The sequence below is a fragment of the Cuculus canorus genome, chromosome 2 (assembly GCF_017976375.1).
Source record: "Cuculus canorus isolate bCucCan1 chromosome 2, bCucCan1.pri, whole genome shotgun sequence".
NCBI lineage: Eukaryota > Metazoa > Chordata > Aves > Cuculiformes > Cuculidae > Cuculus > Cuculus canorus.
Window position 1 is genome coordinate 16,363,555 of NC_071402.1, and position 27,163 is coordinate 16,390,717.

Consider the following 27,163-nt stretch of genomic DNA (forward strand, 5'->3'; position numbering starts at 1 on the left):
GGATAACAGCTACCTACAATCAATAAGTCATTTTTTATATGAAAATGTGGCATCTGTCCACTGTATCAGAGAAATTTAAACTTTTTTCTCTTTTTAAGCGAAAGATTTTTTTGTGTGAGGAGAACTCTACTGGCAGGCAGGAATCCCAATCCATCTCAGACATCCCACCACTGCTGGTTATCATCATTCACACTCTCGGAGGATATGACCCCTCCGATCCACTGGAATAGCTGCTTGCATAATTGCTCCCTACAGATTTTGTCAAAACTCCAACTACAATTTACAGACTGGGGTTTCGTAACTGACTTCTGAACTGGCTGACAGAGTTTTCACATGCTGAATATACACAAGCAGGTCTGATCTAAGATGGGGTGCTGGCTGCTCATGGCAAGCAGAGGGGTTCAGACTTAGTGGTCTCAGCAGAACAGGATACTCCCTTGCTGTGAACGTGGGAATCTGAGCACGGTTGAGCTGCTTGTACCACACACTGGAGCACAGGGCAGAGATCATCTGGATTGGGCTCAGCAATCTAGCTTCAGAAAGGGATGTCAAGAAGCTTTATCATTTGGCCTCAGTGACGAAGTGTGGTGCTAAGCTGTGACAAATGGATGTAACAACTCCCTTGGAGATTGCTTTGGCATCTTTTATGTCCAGTTGCATTGCACCATGTTTTACAGCCTTCACACCTCCTGAAGACCTTGTCTGTTCACTGGTTACTACGCCATAGCATGTTTACTTGCAGATGATTAGCATGTCTTGAAAGTATTTTGCTGAAGCTGTCTCTTGCACTTGCCTCTAAGCTTAATAAATCTCTGTGCTTTTGTTAAACATGCATTGCTGCCTGCTTAACTGTGAAAAACATAAAGGAAAAAACAGAGAGGCTGCTGTGACTTTGCCAAAAGTTTCATGTAAGTATTAAGAAATCAGCAAGCAACCAACACATGTCCTCATATTCCCAGCCGGAAAGAAGAGTTTTGCATGTAAGTGGTTATCTAATACAGCAAATAAATCCACCCTTCTGATGTATTTCACCAGGTTAACAAGGTTCTATGTAAACAAGGTTCTCATGTAAATTACCTGTTTCCTCACTTCAGGAGTTTAAAGAATTGAGCAGAATTAGCACTGAAAACTGTGTAAAATATCAGTGGGAAAAAATCCCATGCTCACTGTCCATGAACCAGATGTTTTAGCAGTTGTTCCTTAAAACAGAACTGACATAATTGAGACCTGCTATTTCACTTGTTTTCATTCATCCTGGGCCCAGATTGCTTTCATGGACATCTCCCACTTGTGTAAGGCAATTTGCACTGCTTGGTGCTTATTTCGTATAAAAGCACCGCTGTGTAGTGTTAGAAGATTGCAGCAGACTGCCCCAAGGCACATCATCCACACACTACTTTTGAAACCTGCATTCAAACAAATTTGAGAAGCCAGCCACCTTGTTTCTGGGGTGATCACCAACTTCTGCAACTGCTGAAAGCGCTGGCGAATTATCTGTGCACCTTCCCTGATAGCCAAGTTTGACATCCTCATATGTGGAAAGATGTCCTGCCCAAATGAATGAGGGACTACTAAGAGACGTACTGTTGTGAGGGGGGTCTGGGGCACTAGAGGCGACAGGGGCAAACTGCCTTCAGTCATCTCTATCTAATCTTTTTATTAGGAAGTTTTGGAGTTACTGCTTTATATCTTGTCTCTGCACAGGGACTTGATCTCACCATATTACACTAGCACTCTTCCAGAAATGCCAATGTGAAGCACAAAAATAAAGTACCAAACACAATATCCATTGTCTTTCATATCTTTCTGTGTATCTCCTCTGCCACCAATCCAACACTGGTGCATATCTCTGCAATGTTCTGATGTTCTTGCAGACTCGCTTTCTCTCTAAAAACTGTCAATACATCAGAAACGTACCACATGGTGTTAGGAAATTGTCCTTTAATGTATTCAAGTACTTTATCACCTCTACACACGGACAACATTAAGCATCATCCTGGGCCAATAAAAACCTTATGCTAACATAATGTGACCTGAGGAACTGTCAAGGCAGGACCAAGAAGGCAGTAGAAGAAGCACCAAGAAGTGCTGCTTCTGCACAGAGGTCTTGGAGATGTGGGGTATTCTGCCAGCAACCTCAGCACTGCACACACATACAAATAAGTGCTGTGGACACAGGCAACCAATGCTTCTAAGCTGCCAGAAGAGGTGTGTGCAGAGAATTTTATTTGAATTTTCAAAAGCACAGGATGGGTGTCAACATCCAGTAGTGCAGAGAGATGTGCCAGAGTAATATTTCAAGCAGGATATGAAGCAGTGACTGGAGAGATAAGCCAATCCCATATGAGCAACTTTTTGATCACTGAGAGAACAAAGTCTGGACTGCTAATTGGAAAGAGTGGAGTTGTCCTGGCTCCAACAAAGTTAAAAGGTTGTTTAGCCAAGGCTGCAGGAAAGCATTTGAAGGATTCTGTCCAGGTCTCTACTACAAAGCTTTACGAGCATAGCTGTGCTGGCTGCAAGCGTGGAAAAATCACACCTAGCAATGCCAGTAAAAGCCCTGATCTGGGCACAACTGTGCTTGCAGAGAATATTTCGGTTCATTTAACTTCTGTCATTTGGGACAGGTTTGAGCCAGGCTGGAAGCAAGTCATGTCAGAGAGGACCCAGCTAGGTGCCTGTGCTGACACGGCTGTGGTGGGGTGGCTGCCAGCAGAGGCCAGACAGACTTGGGACACCCAAACAGTGCTGAAGTCTCAACACGAGGTTGTTCAGATTGAAACCAGCTTTCCTCCAGGGATAGCTAGCCAGCATGGACTGTGTGGCTCAGATCCTTGTTTGCAGGGAGCTCCTGCTCTTAAAAAATATTAATGTTGAGAAATAGGAGGGTCACTTTGTTCAGGTCACCAGTCACAGCCCCTGAAAGGCAAAGCTGCCAGGGCTGTAAAACATCCAGTTGCATTGAGGAGACCCTGTAAAATGAAAGAGGGGAAGAATGAAAGGAGATTCCTTCATGGGATGGGATGATTGAAGCACCTGCAGCTCAGCAGCTCAGGAGAGGCCCTCTGGCAGAGACAAGCAAGCAGCCATCTGACAGCCAGCACAGGAGCAACACTGCGCTGGTTTTCCCCCATTCCTTTTTGAACAAACAGGACTCATTTTACAAGAAAGAGGAGTAGTGGTAAGATTAACTGCCAGGCAGATAATCCAAGAGGGTGAAAAAAAAGGAGTGTTATAAATATGTGCTTATTGAACTCTGAAAGCTCAAGCACTTGTTAATTACATTTAGTCTACTTTGATGCTGTGTGTATATGACCCATCATCCTGAAAACCACAGCATTATGACTTATGCAGAAGGCAAGGTCAGCAATGAAAATAAAAGATGAATCCATGTTTATTTTACAGGCTACTTAAATCAGTTTCAAGAAATGTTTGAGTCTATTTAAAGTTGATTACAGCAAAAATCACTGATCATTAAATGCAACTATTTACAATGTGCACGAAAGTGATGATCATTATCCTCCCATACTTGGAACATATAATTTTTCATATGTTTTTTAAAAATATCACATGTATTTTTTCATATTTTTACATATGTAAACCTTCTTTACATAACACCCTTTATTAATGTGAATGTAATATTGAAGATATAAAAGTATTGAAGGTATTTTAGCACCATTGTATTTAGCAAAGGACATATACAATAGTTCTAAACATGTCTGATCTAACTAGTATTTTTCGTGCCTACAAAACATGTCATATTTGGGTAGCAAAGGGCAATACCATCTCACCCAAATGCCACAATACTGAATGTAACCAGTCACACTACAGTGAGACTACAGTCTATAGTGCCAACTCGAACACCTCTTAAAGCTTAGCACTAAAATCTGAGGCCAAGATGAAAACACCACTTCAAATTCCCTAATGAAAATTCAGAAGTCTATCATCCTCTGCCGTATGAAAATTCTTACCTTAAGAATTGATCTTACATCAGTCCCATTCTCACTGTAGACACTGGAGTTCAACCATCCAGACTATAATATTAGATTTTCTTTATCATATTAATTTTGCCATCCAGTCTTCACCATTTTTATTATCATGATATCTGCATTTCTAAAAAGCCTGTCATTCCAGGTTTTCAAGCATTTGGATTACATTTTTTTAAAGTTTTCCCTACATGAAGAAACACCTTTTCGCTGCTTTCCTTTTTTATATTGGTTTTCATATGCAGTAAGGATCAACAGCCAGTTTTTTATTACGGAAGATACACAGATATGACTTCAATTCCATTTTAAGGCAAAAGCTTTTGCAAAGACAAAAGCTGCATTACACTGTAAAGCAATTACAAAGATCTGTGCAATGTTTCTAGCACTTTAATTAGAGCATATAGGAGGAGATATAATATTACTGTCGCTGAGTAATACTCATCTAGCTTTCTTTGAAGCCAGTGGTAGACTACTGTTGCCATCAGTCAGAAACAAATTGGGCCTTGAATGCTTACCCACTTAAGTAAATTGCTTGTTAGCTTCTCCCATCAAAACTGCAGTTGAACCTACCATTGCCAGGCTGAGATAAAATTCACATTAATTTAGAGAGGCAATGCAGAAGCATAATGCTTGCAGAATACGAATTGTTTTGGCTTCTCTGTGTCCATTTGCTGCTCCTACAGAGAGGAAGGCAGACAAGGCAAAACCGGCCAGCACACAGCTCTGGGTGATACGAACCAGGGGTCTGTTGCAGCCCAGCACTGCCGTTGCTGGATGTGCGCTGAGTTCGCAGAGTTTCATAACAGCAGCTTGCATGCCTTGCTCTGCCCCAACTTGTCTTGACCTGCCTGGAGGTTTTTTTTTAATTGGTTTTCTTGGTTTCACTTAGTTTTCTTCTGACATGTAATCCGAATACTAGGTCATAAGGTGCAGCTTTCTTAGACCTCCTCAAAAGCCCAGAGATCTGCAAGAGAATCCCAGAAGCATGGGAGCATGTACATACTCTGAGTACCAAACTGTCTCCTTGTCCTTGTTGTCCTTCCTCAGATATAACTGAGAAGTGAATACAGTGGTTCTAGTGGATTTTATTCCTGGAGAATACAATATAGCCTATATACGTTTACTAAAATGAATAGAAAATCTGTGCATTTCACGAACCTCTTAAAAAGCTCTGCATTGAATAAGAGGGTTAATAAGTCAGCTTCTCCTCTGTCTGGAGACATTAGTTTTTATGGCTAAATGTTAAATTTTACAGTTACATACATTTTATATGCACTGAATTTTATTGCCGAGGCAGTTCTGCATTTATGAATCATCCTCAGATCCTTTAGCTATTTTAATCTAGGAATGAAAGTTTAAAAGTTGCTTGGTGCTAACATTTTTTTTTTTTTTTTTTAAATAAAGCAATTCACAAAGCCTAAAGCCAAGCATGGTTAAAATTCTCATTTTCAGAAAAGAATGCTTAAACTAATGAATACCTGAAATGACATGTATCCCAGTGAAATGTTTAGAGAACTAAAAATTGTACAAAATTATACATGTGATGAGAACAGGACAAAGAGCCTTTCCTATACAGGCATACTTCCTAGACACTCTTTCTATAAAGCAATCTCTTGTCCCTCAAAAAACAAGTGAAACTGCAAACTCTGATATAACCATCACTTTCCCCTACCTCCTCGCTAAAATATTTCTGTAATTTCCAAGCAATGCCATGTGTTCTGCCACCAAATTTGATCAAGAAGCTCATGCAGCTTATCCATAATGTTATTGTCAGAACCGTTTATGGAATGTATATTTTATCCGCAGGGTCTACATCTTGAAACACAGTTTATTATTCTGGGCTCACAGCAATATTCAGCGCTTAGGAGTCAAAAGCTGCTGACAGTTCATTTTCATTTCTCAGTCTCTGCATTTCTGTGTTTAAATCCAGTGGAGTCCTGGCAAGCTGACGACTCGAGGAGCGCACCTCCAGCTAAAGACACGGAGAAAAAGATTTTTATTAGCAGAAGATAACTATCAAACTAAATTACAACATGACTCTCTAAGGACAGATAGACACATTTGGGTGGAAACATAAAAGTAATTGCCATAAAACTCATCAGAAAAATAGGCACTTCTCATAGCATTTTTAAGTGATACAGCCTTCTTGCTAGCTACAGGGCAGCCAAAATAATCCTCCACTGGAGAAGCAACTATTGGATGTATATTCATGAGCTACCTAAATAACTTGAAAAGGAAGTAAAAAATAATTAGGATCAAAAAGTGAACATTCTGAAAGCTGAAATACACCATCAAATGCAAGTGTGTGAATTAATACAGACCTAATCTTGTAAAGTGTTGATCTCTGAACCAAACCCAGCAAGTCACTTTAGAGCACTTTCTAACTATAAACACATCACACGACCCATCAGGGTATGACTACAGGCATTTGTGTTCATGTGGCAATGCACAGAGACACAGTACCCAGCATCTTGCAGGATTGCACCCTTTGTACTCATTTTATATGTCCTGGAGTGTAACATTTAACTGCATATTCATTCCAAATACAGAATATCTACAGACACAGAAACATAGACATGCAGATCCAGAGTCTTCTCTGTTGATATAATGGCTATTTTCTAATTTAAATGTTTGTATAGCCACAATTTTGAGAGAGGTTTTAAGTTTAAATTATATCAGCACACACATCAAGTTGTACATCCTTTTAAAATGAAATCTTCAACCTCTATGAAAGTTCTGTCCTTGAACAGTTACTTTTCCCATCCTTCTGTATTTCCTTTAATGTTTTGTTGTTAGCTATAACTACCATATCTTGCCTGTCGTGCAAAGCTGTTAAAAGAGAATTAGATTTCACAGAAAATGCTGGACATTTCCAAGGGATTATTTAATGCCTTTAATTTCTTAGTAAATTCTGGTTGATTCGGTTGTAGCAGGAGTTCTGTTGCAAGGATAAAAGTTGCCATCTACTACGAGCATCTCAGAAACTTCAAGGATGAGGTACGAGAGTTAAGAGACATGAATAAGATGAATAAATTTCAGCATTCCCAGATGTTTCCTATAAATGTGATTTCATTATATTCCACACCAATTTCCATTTTAAACCTATTAAATGATCAGTAGATCCTGATAGGTGATCCTGACAATTGTAGCTATCTAATGTTTTCCCATGAAATAATTCCCCATAATATATATATCCTACATACATTTTCTATATAAGCACTTCAATATATTTATATATAAATACAATATATAAAATATTTGGTTTTATATATACATAAAAACACATTTGCACACATGGTGATTGGCAGAACTTAATGAACATTTGCTGAAAACATCACTGGGCATCCCATCTGCACTGAACATGCTTTGCTCCCCCTGAAACAACTTAAAATTACCAAGTATAGCAAGCATACCATCAGGAAAAGATTCATAAATCTGCGTGCATCTTCATCTTCACTGCAGAAATCACCCTTTGACCAGGGAAACTAAGGAATCAAATTGGGGGTAGAGAGGAAACCTTCTTAGCAATAAAGAATTTGCTCCTCTGGTTCTCTGCTGCTCCAGTGCAAAGTGCACTTCCCTGAGTTTCCTAATCCTGATCCCCCTCTTTCTGTCCTGACCTGCTGGGTTTTGCCAGCCCACACCACTTCTCGTGGTCCACAGAAGGCCAGTGTAGAGCTGCAGAAGCCAGCTCCATTCTTCCTCTGTTGGAAAGAGTTGACTCAATACCATATAGTCTGACAGAAATTATTCCACATCATCGCTAAATTGCTAACAACACCGCAAAAGCATCACCTGCCTATCTGTAAAAATCAGAGTAAGAAGCACCTCAAGAACCATGAACTGAACTCACAGTTCATGATCTACATTATTGTCCTATGATTAACACATTGATCTTAGCCCCTCACCCCCCAAGGTGTCCATCAAACCTTTGCCAGGTGTCTGGTCTGTATAAGCGTTACCAGTTACTTCTTGAACTCATCTAGTGTAACTCTGGGCTGTGGAACTAAGTATCTTTAGATAAGTGGCACTGACTGTCCTTTGTGGATCTACTGAATGGCATTAGAGGTGGTAAAACAATTTCATTAGTTTTTAAAAGAGATTTAAAAAGTGTTAGAAGACTGCATTGTCTGTAAGACTGACTATTCCAAGTTAGGAAATATGAAGATTAAGGTTACTCCTTATAAATTGTCACTTGGGAAGAAATGTACTGGACTGATGAATTCTAACTGTGCCATCCCTGTTATACTGAAATGTCTCCCTGCAAATGAGTTTGATGTGGATGATATGGGCAACAGTGTCTATAGCCTTCAGGCTGTAACTGCATGAACACATGGTAGTTGCCTGAACTGACCACTGCTTTCATCGGTGAGAAGGATAACTGGATATTAGCACATGGCTGCAAGAAGAAAAGAGAAAACTGATTTACTTAGTTCTCTGAGAACACAGGAGTGACCGATTCAGGTCCTGTCCCTTCCACAGAATCACGGGATGGTTGAGATTGGAGGCGACCTCTGGAGGTCACCTGGTCCAATATCTCTGCTCTAGCAGGGCCACCTAGAACCAGTTGCACAGAACTGTGTGCAGATGATTTTTTTAGTATCTCCAGGGTGGGAAACTCTGCAGATTCCATGGGCAACCTGGGCCACTGCTCCATCACTCTCACAGTGAAGAGGTGTTTCTCCATATTCAGAAGGAACCTCCAATGTCTCAGTTTGTCCCATTGCCTCTGGTCCTGTCACTGGACACCACTGAAAAGAACCTCGCTCTGTCCTCTCTACACACTCTCCTCGGCTATTTATATATATTCATAAGATCTCCTCCTTCTTTTCCCCAGGCTAAGCTGTCCCATCTCTCTCTGCCCTTCCCCACAGGAGAGAAGTTCCAGATCCTTAGTCATCTTCATGGCCCTTTATTGGACCCTCTCCAGTATTCCCATGTCTCTTTTGTACTGGAAAGCCCAGTACACTCCATGTGTGGCATCACCAAAGTTGAGGAGACAGGAAGGATCACCTCCTTGACCTGCTGGCCTGCTGGCTCCACTAAGAACACTAATTTTTGAGACTGTATCATATGTACCAAAATCAGGGTATGCAAATCATAGCTTTATTTTAAGGGCTAAATAGTCCTGATTTTCCCTAAATTTTGTGCTCTTATTTTCCCATCTTGACTTTTGGAAGCAGCTTTCTGAAAGTATGTAGTATTCACAGGCACAATTAATAAAATATATGTACTGGAAATACAATCCCAGTTTTGGATTTAACTCTTAACAATTCCATAACCCAAAGTCATAAATTGCATGTAAATATTTCATTGCACACATTTAGCTGTACTAGAAATGTGCTTTTCTCTGATGTAGATTTATGAAATTGACTGTAAAAAGGGATGCTACTTGACTGTCCTATCTTTTTTATGACAGAGTATAAAGCATTGCCAGTATTTTAATATCTTGAATATTATTAATGTTTAACTAGAGTGTATAACTTTTTTATTAGAACTTTTCCTTGAATAATTGCTTCAAATTAAATTGAAATTCTTTTTAAATATGGCAATGCTATGGACATTTTGATTTCTCTAAGTGTTCTTAAAAGGGAAGTTAAGAGCATTCACTGACATAGTGGAAGCACTATTGAAGAAACTTGGCTTTCAAAAGGTCAGTGTTGGCTTCCTCCTACATTTTACATACAGTAGATCATAGAATCATCGAATAGTTTAGTTTGGAAGGGACCTTAAAGATCATCTAGTTCCATACCCCTGCAATGTGCAGGGATATCCCACTAGATCAGGCTGCCCATTCAACCTGGCCTTGAACACTTCCAGGGACGGGGCATCCACAACTTCCCTGGGCAACCTGCTCCAGTGCCTCAACACTCTCATGGTGAAGAAATTCTTCCTTATGTCTAGCCTAAATCCGCCCCTTAGAAGAGTAGATCCTTAGTAGAGTAGATCCTTAATAAAAACAAAAACAAACAAACAAAAAAAACCACTAAGTAACTACAGAATAAATGAAATAAGGACTCACTGTATTGCCTGGTGGAGATTCCATTTATGAACACCAGCAGCGTAGAGGCAACCTTCTCATGCCACGAGTCTTCTAAGGCAAGCTGCCTCTAGCCACTATGCTTCAGGCAAATGGCAAGGAAACTGTCTACTGGAAAAGGAGCCCTAGCAAGTCCTCTGTGGTGTTTTCAGAGCTACTCATGGGGCCCTCATCATGCACTGTGCTGGATTTTCTGCCTGAAAAGCCCTTGCTGCAGCATGTGCCTGGTGCCGAACTTCTCAGCATCTCAGTTTGAACTGACGGTGACAGGGAAGTCCCAGGTTGTTTGCTTGGTCTGAGGGTCTGAAATCTGTGAAGCAGCATTAGCAGAGCAGCTCCTTCCTCAGCTGCTTCCATGCTAATCAAACCTCTTCTCTGTGCCTGGTCAGGAGAAGTTTTTCATCCTGGCTGGTCTCCGTCAAGATCATAAGTACTAAGATAAGCTCATCAATTAGCTTAAACAAGTAAGGTGATTACCAGAATGATTGAATTTAGCATTAATGACTTCTTGTAATCTCAACATTTTTCTCACTGCAACTGCTGGCTAGGATTGAGCTTCTCCTAACAGCTCAGCTATCTTGAAGTTAAAACATCACCTGATAATGATTTTTCTTAGTATGAAATGAACAAAATTTAAGTTATAGCTTAAACTAACTACACGGTCAGTGGGGATGCCAAGGCTCAAGTCAGATTTCATCTACTGCTAAATCCATTCCCTCCCTTACATTAACTGAAGCAGCCTGGTAGACATGAAGCATGTTGGAGATCTGGCCCCAAGAGACAAAAATGGGGACCTGCTGCTTTGTGACTAGGAAGGGACCTTACTCAGTCCCCATAGGGTGAAAACATGGCTTTGAAAATGTGTACTTCTGAAATGTTGTGTGGTTATTATGGTTTGTTGTGGTTTGTTTTGTTTTAAATCACAGAAAGCTGTTAAGTGTCGCAGTGTGTCACATCAATCAGCACACCACACAGTGTCTATATTAAACATCCTACCGAGTCCCATAGGAACCATGAAATTTCTGATGACAGCAGATAAGAAAATATTCAGAGCTTTTTGTTAAACAATTTATATGTTATGGGGCTGAAAGGTCAGTGAGTAGAAATTGTGTTTTATCTTCCTTGCATATATATTGCTTGATGATTAGGTAAAAAAATGTTACAAATAGAGATGTGAGTGAAAAGTATGACTATTCATTGGCAGAAATGGGAAAACAGAGTTTTGTCATACTGTTCATTTTAGTCCCTGCACAACAAATTCAGAGAATGGTTGTTCATTGCTAGAGAAGAGATGCTTTTCTGTCTGATAGGTATTTTCGAGCTTTTGCATTGCCATACCTGCAAAGCTTGTGCAAAATTACTAGTAAAATATCTTTTTTATCAGTTCTTGCTCATCTCCAGTGCAAAAATGCATAGAAAGCTACTTCATCCTTCAATTATCAATATTAGACAAATGTAAATAAGTGACATTTCCATCCTATTGTCCACCAAGGAGTTTGATCTTGTCTTCAAAAACTTGCAGGGATGAGTGGTGCCTCAGTAGACCTGGTAACACTGTTTGGATAATTAGTGCCGAAAAATCTGTAGTTCACATTTCCTATTTCATGGGATAGATGTGTGCTGGTCTTTCCAGAAATAAAATTCATCAAAGGGAAGGGGAAAGACCAAGTCCAGACCTTCTGTGTAGGGACTATGTCTCAGATGAATTGAGTCAGAAGTTTTTAACAATGAAGCTTCTGTTATGTTGAATTTAAGAGTAGTTTCCATTTCAGCAAAAAGAAATGAAAAATAATAAAGAATTTTTAATGCATAGGGCAGGCAACTGGGCACAAGGCATTTCTGGACTTTTTGCCCAAATCTGTCATTGACTTCTTGATTATATCTTGTGGGTCTGCTTTATTTTTTTAAGGGGAAAATAATGCAATAATCAGAATGTTAAGAAAATGGAGAGGTTTGATTCATTGCAGCATGATCTGTAGAGTCATGTCGCAGTCTGGGTTAGGAGAACTTCAGTGTATTTTGGTCCTTCTCAATATCCATTTTGCCATTTGTCTTTATTATGTACTGGCTATAATTCTGTGGTTTACAGGGCAAATGCTCTGTCTGACTGTATATGTACGGTGAAAGCAGCAGTGCAGGATAGAAACATCTGTGCTAGCTTTAAATTATATGTCTCATTAAAGAGGACATTCATAAAGGCGAAGTCATTAGACTTCTCTGAGATGCATGAAAATTCATGCTGATGTGGTGAAGATACTTTTAATACTTCAGCTAGCTGCAAGCCATGATGCAATCTGCAGCATACAGGAATTTTCTACAGGGATGGTGCAAACAGAGCACCCCCTCACCCTTCATGGAACACAGGAACGGTGGAGGCAGAAGAGAAGAAGGCAGGGAAGAAGGGGCCAGCAACAAACTCCAGATATCGTGGGCTCACTGAGGTCACTCATGGCATCTAGGTGCTGATAACAATAATGGTGGAATTAAGTTACCAAGATTCTTAAACAGATGGTGCTACAGGCTGTTCTGCCTCTTTCATTGGGTGAGTAAAGCAGATATAAGTGGGCAGACATGTAAAGATTACTAAGTATTCCTGTCCACGGATGACTTTTTCCAGAGACTAACTAATTTTTGCACATGGTTTAATTTCTGGAAATAGGACACTTCAGTCCACAGAATTTTTCTCTCATTTATAGCATTAATCAGCTCATGAATGGACAATAATATGTTTGCTTTATGGTCTCCAGCCCTGTTGCTAAGAGTCATATAGAGTAACAAACTGTTGACATAAATTTTCACTTTTTTCTTAGCTAAAACCCCAACAGGAAGAAAAAAAAAAAAAAAAAAAAAAAAGTCTGCTGACATTGATAAAGAATTTGAAAGAGCTCCTATGGTTTTCGCTATTCCAGACTGCTAGTTTATAGTCTGGGAACATTATCTCAGCTTCATTTCCACAACAAAAGGGCCCCATTCTTTTCTTAAAGGTTTGACCGTTTATCCTGTCCTTGGTGTTTTGCATCAGAAATGCACTTGTGTTGTCAGCCTTTTTATTAGCACTCACTTATCGAGAGTGCCAAAGAAAGTCTAAGGAAAGGACAAGTGTCTAACAGGTTACTATAGTTTCTTTTGTGCTCTTAAAATTTGCAGACTTCAGGCGTTTAAAAATGTAATTAACATTTGTGCATATGATAAATTTTAGAACTGAGTGAACTTTTCACTCTTGAATGTTAACAACTTCAATTGCCTGTTCTTCAGTAAATTTCGGTCACTGGTTATTCTTATGCTACAGATTTTTGCTAGGCTGTAATCCTGCTGGGTCATACTAAGCATTTTACAGGCACAGAACAGGAAAAAGCCATTTAAATTGCCAATATAAATCCAGAAAAATATAAGGTATTTTTCCCCCAAAGGTGAAAGAAAAGGATTTCAGTTATTGCAGGTGGGAGGCACATTGCTAATATTACATTATTGAGTTCTTTTTTTTTCTTTCACTGTCATTTACATAGTCATTTAGTTGCAAATAATAAAAATGTATGAATAATCCACTTATGCTACATCAGCTTGCAGTGTAAAACACAGTTCCATAAGCAAATCAAATACGACCTTGGAAGCATTTAAAGGTACAGCAAAATTAATGCAGTTGAGGATGGAGAGATCATGAACTTAGAGATCTTACACAGCAGTGTTCTTCCACCAAAGTTCCCTAATTAAATTCCAAAATAGACAAATTGTTAATGGAAATTATCCTCTTATGGTAACTTGATGTCCTACAAGAATTGAGTCCAATGGGTTTAGTGTCATCTACTGGTGTCTGTATCACAAAACGTTAACACAACTCTCTATCACAAAACATCTAAATCACACTCAGAATTGTGATGTACGGTTGACAGCCTGGTTGGCAAACTCAACAACACATCCAAGAACTATTTAATTAGCTTGTGGTGGCAGCCTTTGCAGGTCAGAGTGAGGTAAGTCAACAATGTCAGGAAATCTGCATTGTGTGTATTCCACAGTAATAACCTGAACTTCATTCTCCAAGGCTTCCAGGGTAATACCTACCAAAGGTGCTAGTTCATGTGGTCCTTGAAAATGCAGTTGAGTCTTTGACTGCAGGAGGATTTTACACCAATATGAACAATTAGAATTAGAAACAGACAAACTCACATCAGTAACACTGAATTTTGTTGATGTGCCTCTTTAAAGGTTGGAGCCCAAGAGGAAAAAAAATGCTGCAACATAGGAGTTGAGAGTAAACACCTCAGCATTTTAATAACTGCAATTTTTTTTCTGGAATGCTGTGAACATTACTGCTGTAAGATAAAACCAAGGACGATACTATAAAACAGTACATAAAAAGACAGACACTATTTGTCACACGGCTAATTTCAGGGCTAAAATCCTGGCTACATGTTCCCATTGCACTATTTTAATATTCCCGGCTGGTTTCTGCAGAGAAGTGCTTCCTTTTTCTCACAGGCATGAGACTATTACCTCGTCCAACACAATTCAGGGAAAACACAGAAAAGATACCTTCCTTTTACCTTTTTTCTCCCCACCTCCCTGGGCTGGTTAGACCAAAGGATACTAATTGCAGATCACAAGCATTGATATGAGGTTTTTGGAAAGGAATGTAAATAAAACAATGTTGAATCAAAGGGACAAAATAAGTTCAGTTCAGAAGCCTCATGAGATTGCATATATCTGAAGTCCCTCTAGTATGTGCGTGCTGGTGTTAGATGTGAGCACCGCAACAGCATTAAAGCATTGATCTGCCTGCTAATATCAGAGATAGAATGAAGAAACAGGACCCCCAAATGGCAAGGAGCCTGGAAATAAAGGACAATGAAATGAGGACCCTGAGAGTAAAAAACAAAGGGGCTTGTATGTAAATTCAAAGACAGGGACAGATTATCCAAGGTAGGCATTCAAAAGGATTACAGATTAAGATTCAATGAAGCAGATTAAATTATTCACATTGGAGGAAGGCACGGTTAGAAAAGAGAAGGTGAAGATGAGTTTGGCAAATTTCGTTTAGATAACAGCAAAAGGAAGTTTGGAAATGGGGCAGAAGTGGTAAAGTGTCCTAGCAATGAAGATAAATCGCCATGGATAGGCTTGCTTATATCACAAGGAATGAAACAATTTTATTTATTACGTGTGTAGATGGAGAGGCAAAAGGAGAATAAGAAATCAAAGGTGGCATTAACACTACAAGAGAAGTAAGATGGTAAAATCCTGAATAAACAAACAAGAGAGAAAAGAGCATCCTTGGGACAGCTAAGAAAGTCTCATCTGAAGGAAGTTTGAGAAGGCACGGTAACATCAAAGAAGGTACGATGGAGGAAAAATTTCACAACAGGGAAAAAATTGTAACAGAAACTGTTGGGGAGGATGAGTTAGTCAACATAGAGACTATAAAGATATTCACTGAGGGTGAATATCTGAAGGGTGCCAACAGATAGTGGAGAGGGAGTGGGAGGATCTACCAGAGGAGGTGCTGAAAACAGTGTTTGAGGTAAAAGTAGAAAGCAGAAAGCAGAGGCTCACGAAAAGATAAGGTAGAAAGGAAGTAGATGTGGAGAAGTGCCAGTGGTCCTGAAAGCCACCTTAAGGATGATCTGAATAGAAAGGAGCCCTCCTGCTTGGCTAGGAAAGAACATTGGTGAAGGGGGCCTCAGCGCATACTAAAATTAGATACAGAGAGAACGTCTGATAAATGATAACTGAGTATGAATGTTTGGAAGTCTAACTGGCTGTGGGAAAAGATCAGGGCAGGAAGATCAACCGTGATTTCAGGCTGACTGAAAGAAGCCAGAGAACTGAGGCAAGGCAGCAGAGAAACAGCTGAGGAATAAGAGAACTCGAGGGGCAGTAGGGCTGTGTCAAACATCAAATAGAGAGGTAACACCAAAGAAATCTTATCTTCCAAGGCGCAGAAAGCAGGGGGAGGTTGGACTTAATTGAGATACAAACAGAGGAGGTGTTTGTCATCAAAGTAGATTTAATTGTCTTTAATGTGATTTTGCTATTTCACATTGGCAAAGTATTGCACACTTTGAAACTGCCCCCTGCAACTGCAAGATCCAGAAGTCTCAATAGAGTTAGTGCCATATATTAAATTGATGCTGTAGTTGACCTTGTTTCCTGAAGGAGAGACAAGAGATTAACTTATAGGGAAGCTTTCCAGCCACTAAGAGTACAATACAACTAGATGAAATACTATAAAATCTGTCTCAGTTATGGGGCAATCTAGCCGTTAGCATTGAGGTGAAAATATTTTGGAGAATCATTAGGGTTGATTAAAAGATTTACAGGCCCTGCGAATTACAGAATAAAACTCTGTGGGGATCCCTATTTTAGTCTTTCTGGGAAGACAACAAGGACTACCATGGCCACGCTAGCTTTGAGGCTGAGGTATCAAGGCAGGCTACTTTTGGTTTATCTCAGTAAATGGAAGATTGATTTATCTGGCATGGTCTGGAAGGAGAAGTTGTGCCTAGATTAGTTTCAGAAATCAGCACTGAACTGTCTAGTTTTCTAGTCATTAAATAATCATGACAAAGTAAGCCAGCTCCCAGTTTCCAAGCTACTTGTGGCTTACCAAACAATTTATGTTGCTCAGAAGGGCTGCCAATAAGACAGGCTCTACTTGCACCTTGGCACCAAATACTTAAGCCCTGGTTCCGAGGTGAGAAGTGACAATGATGCAGTGACCTGTACTGGTACTTGGGTGCCATACCCGCACTGCTGTGAAGTCTACTGTCACCTCAGAAATTCAGTAAGTTTGGTTCAGACACTCCATCACTTCAGTGCCAGCACAGTACACAGCTGCTGTATGTCACATCCTCATCACATGTGGTGAAGCGTTAGGAGTGCTGATGGCATTGAATTACCTGAGTATAAAATAGGTTGTTGACCTACAGGAAACCCCTGATTAAAGTTATCCTGTCTTAAACTAACATATAAAAGTGACTTTATGCATCCAACATTGAAAACTCCAGGGCACTTTTCCTATAACCTACAAGAAATACATCCTTGCAGATCATACCTAACTTCTCTGCAACAGGACAAGAGAAAGAAATTGTAAAAAGAGCTTTCTAAATATATTGTTCTCTCTCGCTTATGTAGAATTGTACCAAATAATACACGATATGAGAATAATAAAAGTCCTTTCTTTTAAAAAAAAGGCCATCTGCCATTGTATGCCTTAGCATAATTGAGTTCATTTAGTACGGTGATGACTTCTTTCTTCTACAAGACCTCTTGCAGGATGATCTTGGTAATAATATTAAACCAGCATTACATTTTTAAAAAGCAATCACCCTTCACATTACCTAAACCAAATGACTGAATGTTATCTGCTTTGAAAACGATTTTTTTTGTTGTTTTTTTTTGCAACACAAAATCGACAGCACATTAGTTAGCTTTCTATTTTAAAATGGCGTGGTAGGAGGATGCTTTCAGGTTGGTTTTTTTTTTTTCAAAGATTATGTATTCTTTATGGTTTAAGTACAGAGACTGCTTATCCTAGCTGGGAAGCCGGGTTGACAAAAACTTCAGAGGATCTATGCAAAGCTATACATTAATACATCTGATGATTAATAGCATGGAAACTTCTCACAACTCAGATCCACTTATATTTAATAAGAGGCAAGAACTTTGGTAAAACTTCTAGTCAGAAAAAGACCCAGAATCTCTTCCCAGAAAATGTTTGGTTTCTCTCATTTGCCCTAGTCTGTCCTAAGGAGAAATACAGAAGGATAAGATTTCCCTACTCTTAGCTCTCATTTAGAGGTTGACAGAACTTCTATATTGCTTTTGAAATTTTCACTCTGAGAAGAGTTAAAGAAGGTATAAGACAATGATAAAATCTGGCAGATTAGATTTGGCACAAAATGCTTGAAAAAAAGCATATATGACTGATGAAAAGTTATGACATCCTTAGATGCATCTGAAATGTAGAGGGAAGAAGATGCATTGCATACAACAACTCACAAACCCACAGTTTTTCCCATGATTCAGAAAGCAGTCACCTCTACTGAAAAATAACCCAGGCACCAGAAACACAGGACAAATCCAGGCTGGTTTTTAATGACTGGAATTTATTAATAATGGTTAGTTGTTTGGTAGAAAAACAGATGTGGTCCAATTGCCAGTCCTTGTGAGTATATTCTTGCATGGGAAAGCCAGCATGATGTCTGACCATATAGTCAACAGTATGTGGTGGTGGCTCTTCAGGAGCTAAGAACCACATGGCTGAAGCATTTTCTTACTCAAAATATTATTAGGGCACCTGTACTGACTGCACATCCTAACTTGCAGTTTTGAAACTTTCATTGCATTTGTTCTATGAATCATCGCAGGATTTCACTCTTCAACTATCCTATACTGGCACCTTTAACTAGCAGCTCAGTGATGACACTTCATACATGATCATCTTATAAAGGAGAAGAAATAAGCTCAGAGAGAACAAATGGAACTCAAGATTTGGGGATTTGCATTTCATATGTTTGAAAACTGCTAGAATTCCATTTAAGTTTAATTATACATGTTAAAGAAAATGAGATGTACTTATTTTTAGCAGCATAATTTTTGTGGGACCTACAGATTTGTACTTCATTCTTATAATTTCTTTCTTGTTACTAACCCTTTCTCTGAACTGACCTGACCTGGCAGGGGTAAGGAGCTGTCCTAGAGAGATTTCAGCCCATAAAGCGGCATTGGAGCCCTTCCTACCCCTGTCCTCCTTCAGGTTGAGTACTGACCCAGTGCAATTCTACCCAGAGACTCACTGAGGAGAGAGGAGGAGAGGGTAGTGCATGAGCCCCAGACACTGCAATACCCCTACCAGGGTTTGAGGACAGGAGGAAGCTGTACATACAGCAGAGCAGCGCTGGGCAAAAGACCAGGAGTGCAGATACCACATGGGTACCATCATCTAATGATTCCGAGGCTGCTGCTTAGTGGATAAATTCAGAATCACTTGTCCCATGGCACATCGTTCTGTTGACTGTTACAACTGAAACGCTTGTGTCAGGTTAGTTGTGCTAACAGAGGCCTCTAGTGGGAGGACAGCAAATGCCAGACAAACGCTTTTGCAAGGATAGTTCAAATGGTTTTACACAAAACTGCTTTGTTGTGACAGCTCAGCGCACCCGGCTGGCTAGTGGCCTGGGTTGGTTTTCTTTTTTTTTGCCCATCCTTAGCAGATAGAGGAGACCAAAGACAGAAACACTGTGGACTACCCACAGTGCTGAGGTTCATCACAGAGAATGGCTGCACTTGGGTATGGGCATCACAGAGGTGGGACCAAGGTCATTTCTTCTTGAGAAGAGACAGTGCAGAGCTAGTAGCGTGCAATGTGGATATTATGACAAGAGATGGGTAAGGTCTGCTGAGCCTTCAGCAGCAGGGCGAGTCAGCATGTGAAGATACTGAGTGGATTAACACAATCTCACTGTGCTGCTGTACAGCCTCCCACTGACCAAAGAAGTTTTAAAAACAACCCTCTCCTAGTATGCAAGGATTTAAAGCACAAGCTCTGACATTAATCTCTAACATTATCATAATCTTCAAGATTAAATAGTTGCCATTTTATTTCAGCTCTGCAGGGTTTTCCTAGAACTCCTTTCATCAGGAATGGCCAAAAAAATTCCTGAGACCTCTGGCACCACTTTGGCATAGGTAATGTATACTGGGCCTGCTTCTTTACTACTTTATTTCAGTGTAAAACTAGTATAATAGAGAACCAAGACTGCAGCCTCCGTGTTTGAACTTCTAGACCTTAGCTTTAGTATAGAAGAAAATAAATCAGTGTATCTGTTACATATATCTTGTCTTTCTTATCTCCAGAGGCAAAATAATTTTGGATAGGTGCCCTAGGGAGCAGAAAAGACCATGTGTTTTCGGCTTTTGTGGTATTTTTCCTTCTTGGATCAGAAGATTACACAGTAATCTTGACAATAAAACAAACTTCAAACAATAATAATCCTCCAATGTTTCAGCTGTATGAAGAAAAGCCTCCTCAGTAAAGACTTTGAAAGGAAGCAGAAGGTGATGGAGAGGTTAATTTGGCTGTAATTTTAGCCTGAAGGTGATTTGACTTGTGACTGGGAGCAGCACTACTGAAGAAAATGCATTGAACCTCTTTGATGAGACTTGAACTCAATCAGTATTACAGGTCCTGTCAATAAGTACACAGCAGTGATCCATTATTCCCACAAATCATGGTCAATGAACAGATGATGTGACTACTGCATATGTGCAGCCCTCAGCAACATGGTCTGGAAGGGTACTGTGTGTTGCTCTGCCCTCTTCTCTCCCATTTCCACTTCTCTTTCCCCAAACAAGGTCTTTGAAACTGCCTTCATGCCTCCCTCCAGCCCCAAACTTCACAGTATTCTCCTGGTAACTAGAAGGATATGCAAGCATATCCTTAGATATGTAATTGCTTCAACTAATGGTCTTTCCCAAAGGTAAGTTGCATGAAAAACAGGTAGATGCTTAGTGGAAACATTATTTCTCTTCATTCTTGTTCATACTGCAAAATAATAGCCTAATTTTGTACACACACACTTCTATAAGAGCCTCTCTCTCTGAACAAGCATATGCTGATACTTGAATGGTTGTGGTTAAAATGATGAGTGAGCTGGAAGTACAAACTGCTGGCATGAAGAGGGTTCTGGAGCTGGGTATGCATTCTCACAGCTGTTACTTTTTCCATAGCAGGCACAAAATTTACTCTTTAAAAAGACACTTCCTTTTCAAAATTGTTACCGGCTTTGAGAAAAATAACACATTTCAAGCTCTCTTTGCACATTGTAAGGAAACAAAAACAGGATACAAACAACATTTTAAAAAATTCTCTGCATGTCACCTTAAAAACCTGCAATTTTCTGTAAAAGGACCCTGCTGCATTTTGTTCCATTAAATCCCTTCTGCCTCATGTCTTCTCAGTGTTCTGTTTCTGCCATATGTGAAAAAGTATCTTAGCAATATAACATCAAGTTGAGGGCAAAATTTTTCTATGATGTGACATGCTATCACAGTACAATTTGAGGAATCATCTGAGCTGGAGTCAGATATTATTTTCAAAGATGAGCTTAAAAGGTCTGTTACATTGTTCTAGGAAGAACAGAAAAAAACCCTAAAACTTGAGATACAAAAAAAAAATCACAGGAAATAAACTACAGACATACACATTTTCATAAAGGTATGCTTAAAAAACATGTTAGAGAAGCCAAAATATGAAACTCCTCTTCTGTACTTGCATGTCTTTCCTGGTAGATGTTCAAATCAAGATCTAGCTGAAAAAAACAAATCTGCTGTAAGAAGCATATTTTTCTACACTGAAGAATTTTCCTCAGCTACATTTTGACAGACTGTTATGCAAGTATCTTCCTAAAATGTAAGTCTACACCCAATGCCATCAGTTTAATGCCTCTCTCAACATTCCAAAGGGACTTTTATGGGATCACCCACAGTGCATTTATCTTCACATTCATTATCTATAATTCGGCCATCTAGTTCAAACCAGTTGTCCAGGAAACATCTCCAGTCACTGGATGGAGACAAGTATCTTCGCTAGGCAAAGATACAAATACCAAGATGTATGGTTGGCATCAATAAAAGGAACTGCTCTCTGGATGACCCTGTGTCAGCCCACTAAATGTGAAGACAGCTAGTTTAGACAATCTCAATCTTTATGTGACTGAAGATTGGTGAGATAAAGCTTAACACAAATGTAATGTACTGGAGCTGCTCTAAGTTTTAGATTCACTCCACCTTTGCTTAGGTACACTTCCAAGGTACTTACAGGAGTCGTCATTTGCTTGAGGGACCTCCTATAGCGACTGGAGAATGATAGGCACGTCCTGAGAGGAAGCCATATCACAGGGCTGCACAGAGGAACATGAGTCATCTTAAAGTCTATTCAGGCCACCTAAGAGAGACACAGAAGGAGCTAAGGGTGAGCCTTTTCCACTTCAAGCAACCTGGACAAGTAGTTAACGATATGTGGGATGAATCTCAGCTTAAACCCCATTGGACTGTGGATTCTCACAGTCCTCTACAGCACTAACTGCAATGTCATTCTTCATAGTAAGATAAACGATACCCAATACCTGGGCATATCCATAGTTGTCTGAAGTGGTAGCTCTTAAGAGAGTTTTTATAGCAGAGCAAACCAGATGTTGACTTTATGGATGTGATAAACTGTTTTAAAAAATTGTAGCACAATAGGATTTCAGCTGTTAGCACAGATTGTGCTAAGTCATCTGTATGTGTCCAAGGAGAGAATTTGTCCTTAATGACTACGCTTCTGCTTATTTTAAGTGGCAGCTTAAAAACAACAGCCAGCATGAAGTATTGAGCCAAGTGGCCTCCAGCCATGTTTATTAGTTTTAGTGCAGAGCAATTTTAGCTTTGGGTTTTTTTGCCATTCAGATGTCTGTGCATCATATTCCCCAGTATTTCTGCTTGCAGCAGTGTGGTGCATGGAGATGATACACACAGAGCTTGTGTGTCAGACAAAAGCTGCTAAAAGCCACTATATTTCTGGCCTTAAGCTTGTCCTGGAAAGTATCAAAGTCAAATATCTAAGTGAAGTATCCCAACTAGCACAGCAGGAATCTGGTTAACCCCATAACTTCAAGTTGTTATGGATTAGCATTCTTGTCCACCCCACAAAATCTTCTCATCTGTAACACCACTCTCAGGGGTAAGTAGACTCAACTGAATGCAGAAATACCTTTATTTTGCCACCCTCCCCTAGTCCAAATCCTACTCTGAGGTGCAGCTCCTTGGTTACTTTTGCTACTGCCAGTTTAACTGCTGTTATATCAGTCCTGTTAGGTCACAGCACAGTAAAGTCAATGGTGCTGCTGGACTAGGCTGGCCTCCACCATGCAAAGACCCAAGACTAGATTAGTCCAGTACTTCAGCTCAACTCTACAAACTTCATTAATTAATATCAGATATCCTTACTCCTTCTTTTCTTCCTTTCCCTCCTTCCCTTTCTCCTTTGACTGCATCCCCTTACCAAACTTTCCACACAGTCCTGCAGGAAGGGCTCACTGCAAGGCACCTCCTGTTCATGTATTCCCCTTTATTACTAAGGTAAAAACAGGAGCCAGGACTCTACTGAGAAAAACATAAGCAAATAATACAAAAAGAAGCGTTATGAATATGGAGTCAAGTAATTCACATGAATCAGAGTAAAAGCTGATTTTCTCCCTATACACTGAACAGAGATCTTTACGTTTCTAAATAATATTCTTACAATGTCTACATTTCATATAAATTGACCTCAGGGCTCTCCCTGGATCACTGTGGACATTTTCCCAACATCAGTGATTTTCAAGTGCTTTCCTACAGTCTGACTTTTTTCACTACTGAGATAACAATATGAAGGTAAACTTTTTTCCTTTGAACATCAAACTCAAATTTATAACAGCATGTGCTGTTTAACTGCTGGGAGTTGTGCACATTATATAAAGGAAGTTTACTGGAAAGCTCAGAGCTAAGGGGATTCTGCACATTAGTTATGACACCTCTGGGAATATTTAGATTTTGAATCAGAACTCAAGTCAGCTTCAGTGACATCAGTTTTATCCCAAAAGGATAAAAGGATCACACCACAGGCAACTACTTGTTCCTACAGAAGAAAAAAAGTAATTTTTATCACAAATAATGTGAAGACCTCAGAGTAAGACATGAGGGGGTGTGTATACATACATTGTTTTCATTCTCAAAAGAGTATACTGATAAAGGCAAGGAAAAAAAAATGGAATTGTTGTGCCCTAGTTAGTCTGTTAAGTGTTCGCAGTAACAGATGTAGTTACCAAATGAAAAAAGAGCTCATGATGTCGAGATTGTTGTACATTGGAGTTAGAGATAAGCAGGATTTGTTAGAGTTAAACTAGAATATAGGTAGGCAAGTAGGCAGGTGATTATATACTAGTAGTATTTCCAAATTTCAACCAAAGGCAATTAATCTCTTTCCTGGAATAAAGGGAGCCACTAGATAGGAAAAATAGTTATTTATTCCATGCTAAACAATTTAAAAGGGTTTAGAAGCTTTAGTTTTCCAGTGGCTTGAAGCAGGAATTTGGACCCTGGCATAATACAAGCATGGTCCCACTGATCTGTGTTTGGCTTTCTCTGTGAAATGCTGCCTACAGCAGAGCAAGCTGTTAGCCTGAATTTGAAAGGAAATGAGGCTTATTCAATTAAGGTCTCTGTCAATCCTTCCCTAATAACTTTTGAACCAGATGGCCAGTTTTAAAAAAAAGAAATTACAAAGAGAGTGAAGTCTTTGCAATCTGAGGTTCCTAAAAGCTTTCAGTGAAGAAGCAAATACAAAAAGAAGCAAGAATTAAATATTGCATACCCAACGGAGAAGATAAGTGAGCTCATGTCACCTGTTGTGTTTGGCCTGCCAGGCAGCCCCTAAGCAACGACACATGCAGGGAATTAGCATCCCAGTACAAGCAGGGAATCAGCATCCTGGCAGCCCAGGATCAGCCACGTCACATGCTTTCTCTTGCCTGGACCATGGGAGGAAACTGAGCACAAAGCGGGGAAAAAAGCCTTAAGGGAAGCGAGTGGAGAATATTTTAAGGAAAGGTAAAATGCTAGGGGCCATGAGGGAGCCTTGTTCATTCCCAAGTGAGGGTATAGGGAATATGTGGTAACAGAGACACAAATGGATAGGAAATGAAATTTAAGTAGTTCTGTGCCTCATGGGGTTTCCTGCTTATTAAACATAATCATTACGGTATCATACTCAAGTGTTTTCACTGAATCAAGCTTTTGCAAAAAGATCACAAAAAAATGTCATCTGTCTATAAATACACATCTATGCATGTGTGTATTTAGATCTGATCAACTCTGCTTTATCTGAATGCCAGGTACACAAAGATATTTCTGGTGGCAGCAAGAAGGGCACTTTCAGAAATGGAAGAACAGTAAAAAAATTCAAAGTTGTCTTTTTCTTTCCTAACTGGAAGATGAAATTTGGGCTTGCAGTGTTTCAATTTGAAATTACTAATTTCAGGGTTTTTTTAATATAATTATGACAGTGAGCATGAAAGCTTTTCTGGAAAATTAAAACTGATTCTAAAATACCAGCAGTATCACCAGAGTCAAGACTTCCTTTGTCTTTTGCATCACCTCAATAGAAGGTAAACTTGAAAAATGTTCCACAATGTCACATACGAGTTTGCAGACCTAAAAAGGAGATCAGTACAGCAATGCCATTTTATTTTACTGCATCCTTTATTATTGTGCACTATATATCAATTTGTCCTACAACTTTCATGTTGCTGCTATTTCTATTAGGCAATGTATAATCCATATTAAAATGTATTATCATAGTATCACACAATATAACACTGATCAGTAATAGATGTCAATAAAAAAAGCTGGAAGCCCTGCAGTGAAGAACTATGGGGCAGACAATTTGGAGACAACCTGCATAGAGGAGAAAACATTCCCTTATTTTCTTAACAGTGGCTGGCAGTAGTGGCTCTATTTAATGCCATACAGGGTTTATATTACCAGAAGAAATTCTGTCTAAATGTGTGGATATTATCTACATAAATATCAAGTTTTTTATGTAGCTTACTTAGGCTTTGACCTGTGCCTGACCACAGGTGCCACGGGTCAGTCTGGCATTAGATGTTTCACATTTTCTTTTATTGATTTTATACATATTGCCTTCTATGCACTGGAGGTTTCACTGTAAGCTTTTGCTAGCGGCTAAACTTTGCAGCCTATTACAAACTAGGGGTAGGTTATGTTCTCATTTCCTTCTCAGTCTTGCCCACTTACTGACCTTCTTTAAGGCTAGAAGGTACAGTCTACTAACTTAGACCAGGACAACTTAAGCAAGATTTTATCAGGGAGTGTAGTGATAGGGCAAAGGGTAATGATTTTAATCTGAAAGAGGGTAGATTTAGATTAGATAGAAGGAAGAAATTTTTGACTATGAGGGTGGTGAGGCACTGGAACAGGTTGCCCAGAGAAGCTGCAGATGCCCCATCCCTGGAGAAAGCCAGGCTGGATGAGACTTTGAGCAAACTGATCCAGTGGAAGGTGTGCCCATGGTGGGGAGGGTTGGAACTAGATAATCTTTAAGGTCCCTTCCAACCCAAACCATTCTATGATTCTATAATAAGATAAACTCCACTGGAAATTTCAAATCCCAAAGATGTAAATAAGACTTATTACATTTACCTTTCTGAATAGTGGCTGGAGGCATGAAAATCTTTTCTGTTTCCTGGCACCCTAAGTCTCCAATAGGCTAACGGTGTGTATTCTTCTCTTTTATCACTTGTCTTACAGTATGCGTTGCCTAACTCCAACTCAGATCCAGCCCCTCCTGTCTTTTGATCTCAGTTTGATTGCTTTGCTCTTTTGCTGACTGGATTATCACAGTTTATGGGGAGCTGTGATTGAGAAAGTGGTTCAGAACTAGGCCCAGGACAGTATAATTTAGGAACAAATCTAATCTTGCCCACCACAGTATATGAGTTTAGAAAAGGTTACAGCTCAGAAAAATTACTAATGCTTTTTTTGTACTGAAATGATAACAAAATAGCTTAAACACATTTTAGCTATCAGTATTTGAGATAGAAATGCTCTTCTTGAATAGAGATTATCTGTAACAATTTAGGACATAAAATCACAGGTTTTAAGAATGTTGAATAGAAAACAATCTGCCTATCATGTTATATTACCCCCTTCACGAAATAACCAAGCTTTGTATTAAAAACAGTTGGGGAGTCCTTTTGACTCTTCCATTTCCTATCCTAGAATCATAGTTTTCTGATGTTTGGAAATTTTCATTTCTAGTCTCAGTTTTCCTCTGCAAAGGTTATATGTGTTTGTCCTTGAGTCATTACTGCCAGTTGGCTGAACTGAATCTTCACCTTCTCTGGCATTTACCTTTCTTGCCAAAAAATAAAGACCCCATCATATCCCTCTCTGTTTTTGTTTCGTTAATTCAAAAACACAAATCCTTTTTATTCTCCTGAGATAAACAGGTTCCCTGTTCTCCTGATTCTCTCAATACTCCTGCTTCCCAGCACTGCAAGTCAAGTCTGTATTTCTAGGAACAGAAAAATGCAAAGACAAT

General features: G+C 39.5%; 1 long non-coding RNA gene across 1 annotated transcript in view; it reads right to left on the bottom strand.

The window, feature by feature from the left end:
• Positions 1–2,124: 2,124 nt before the first annotated feature.
• The window catches only part of LOC128851187 (uncharacterized), a 36,905-nt gene continuing 11,866 nt past the window's right edge, over positions 2,125–27,163 (bottom strand). Inside the window, exons 2-3 of the long non-coding RNA XR_008448480.1 lie at positions 21,842–21,967; positions 2,125–5,958 (exon numbers count right to left, since the gene is read on the bottom strand). This is a non-coding gene — a long non-coding RNA (uncharacterized LOC128851187). The remainder of the gene's footprint in view (positions 5,959–21,841; positions 21,968–27,163) is intronic.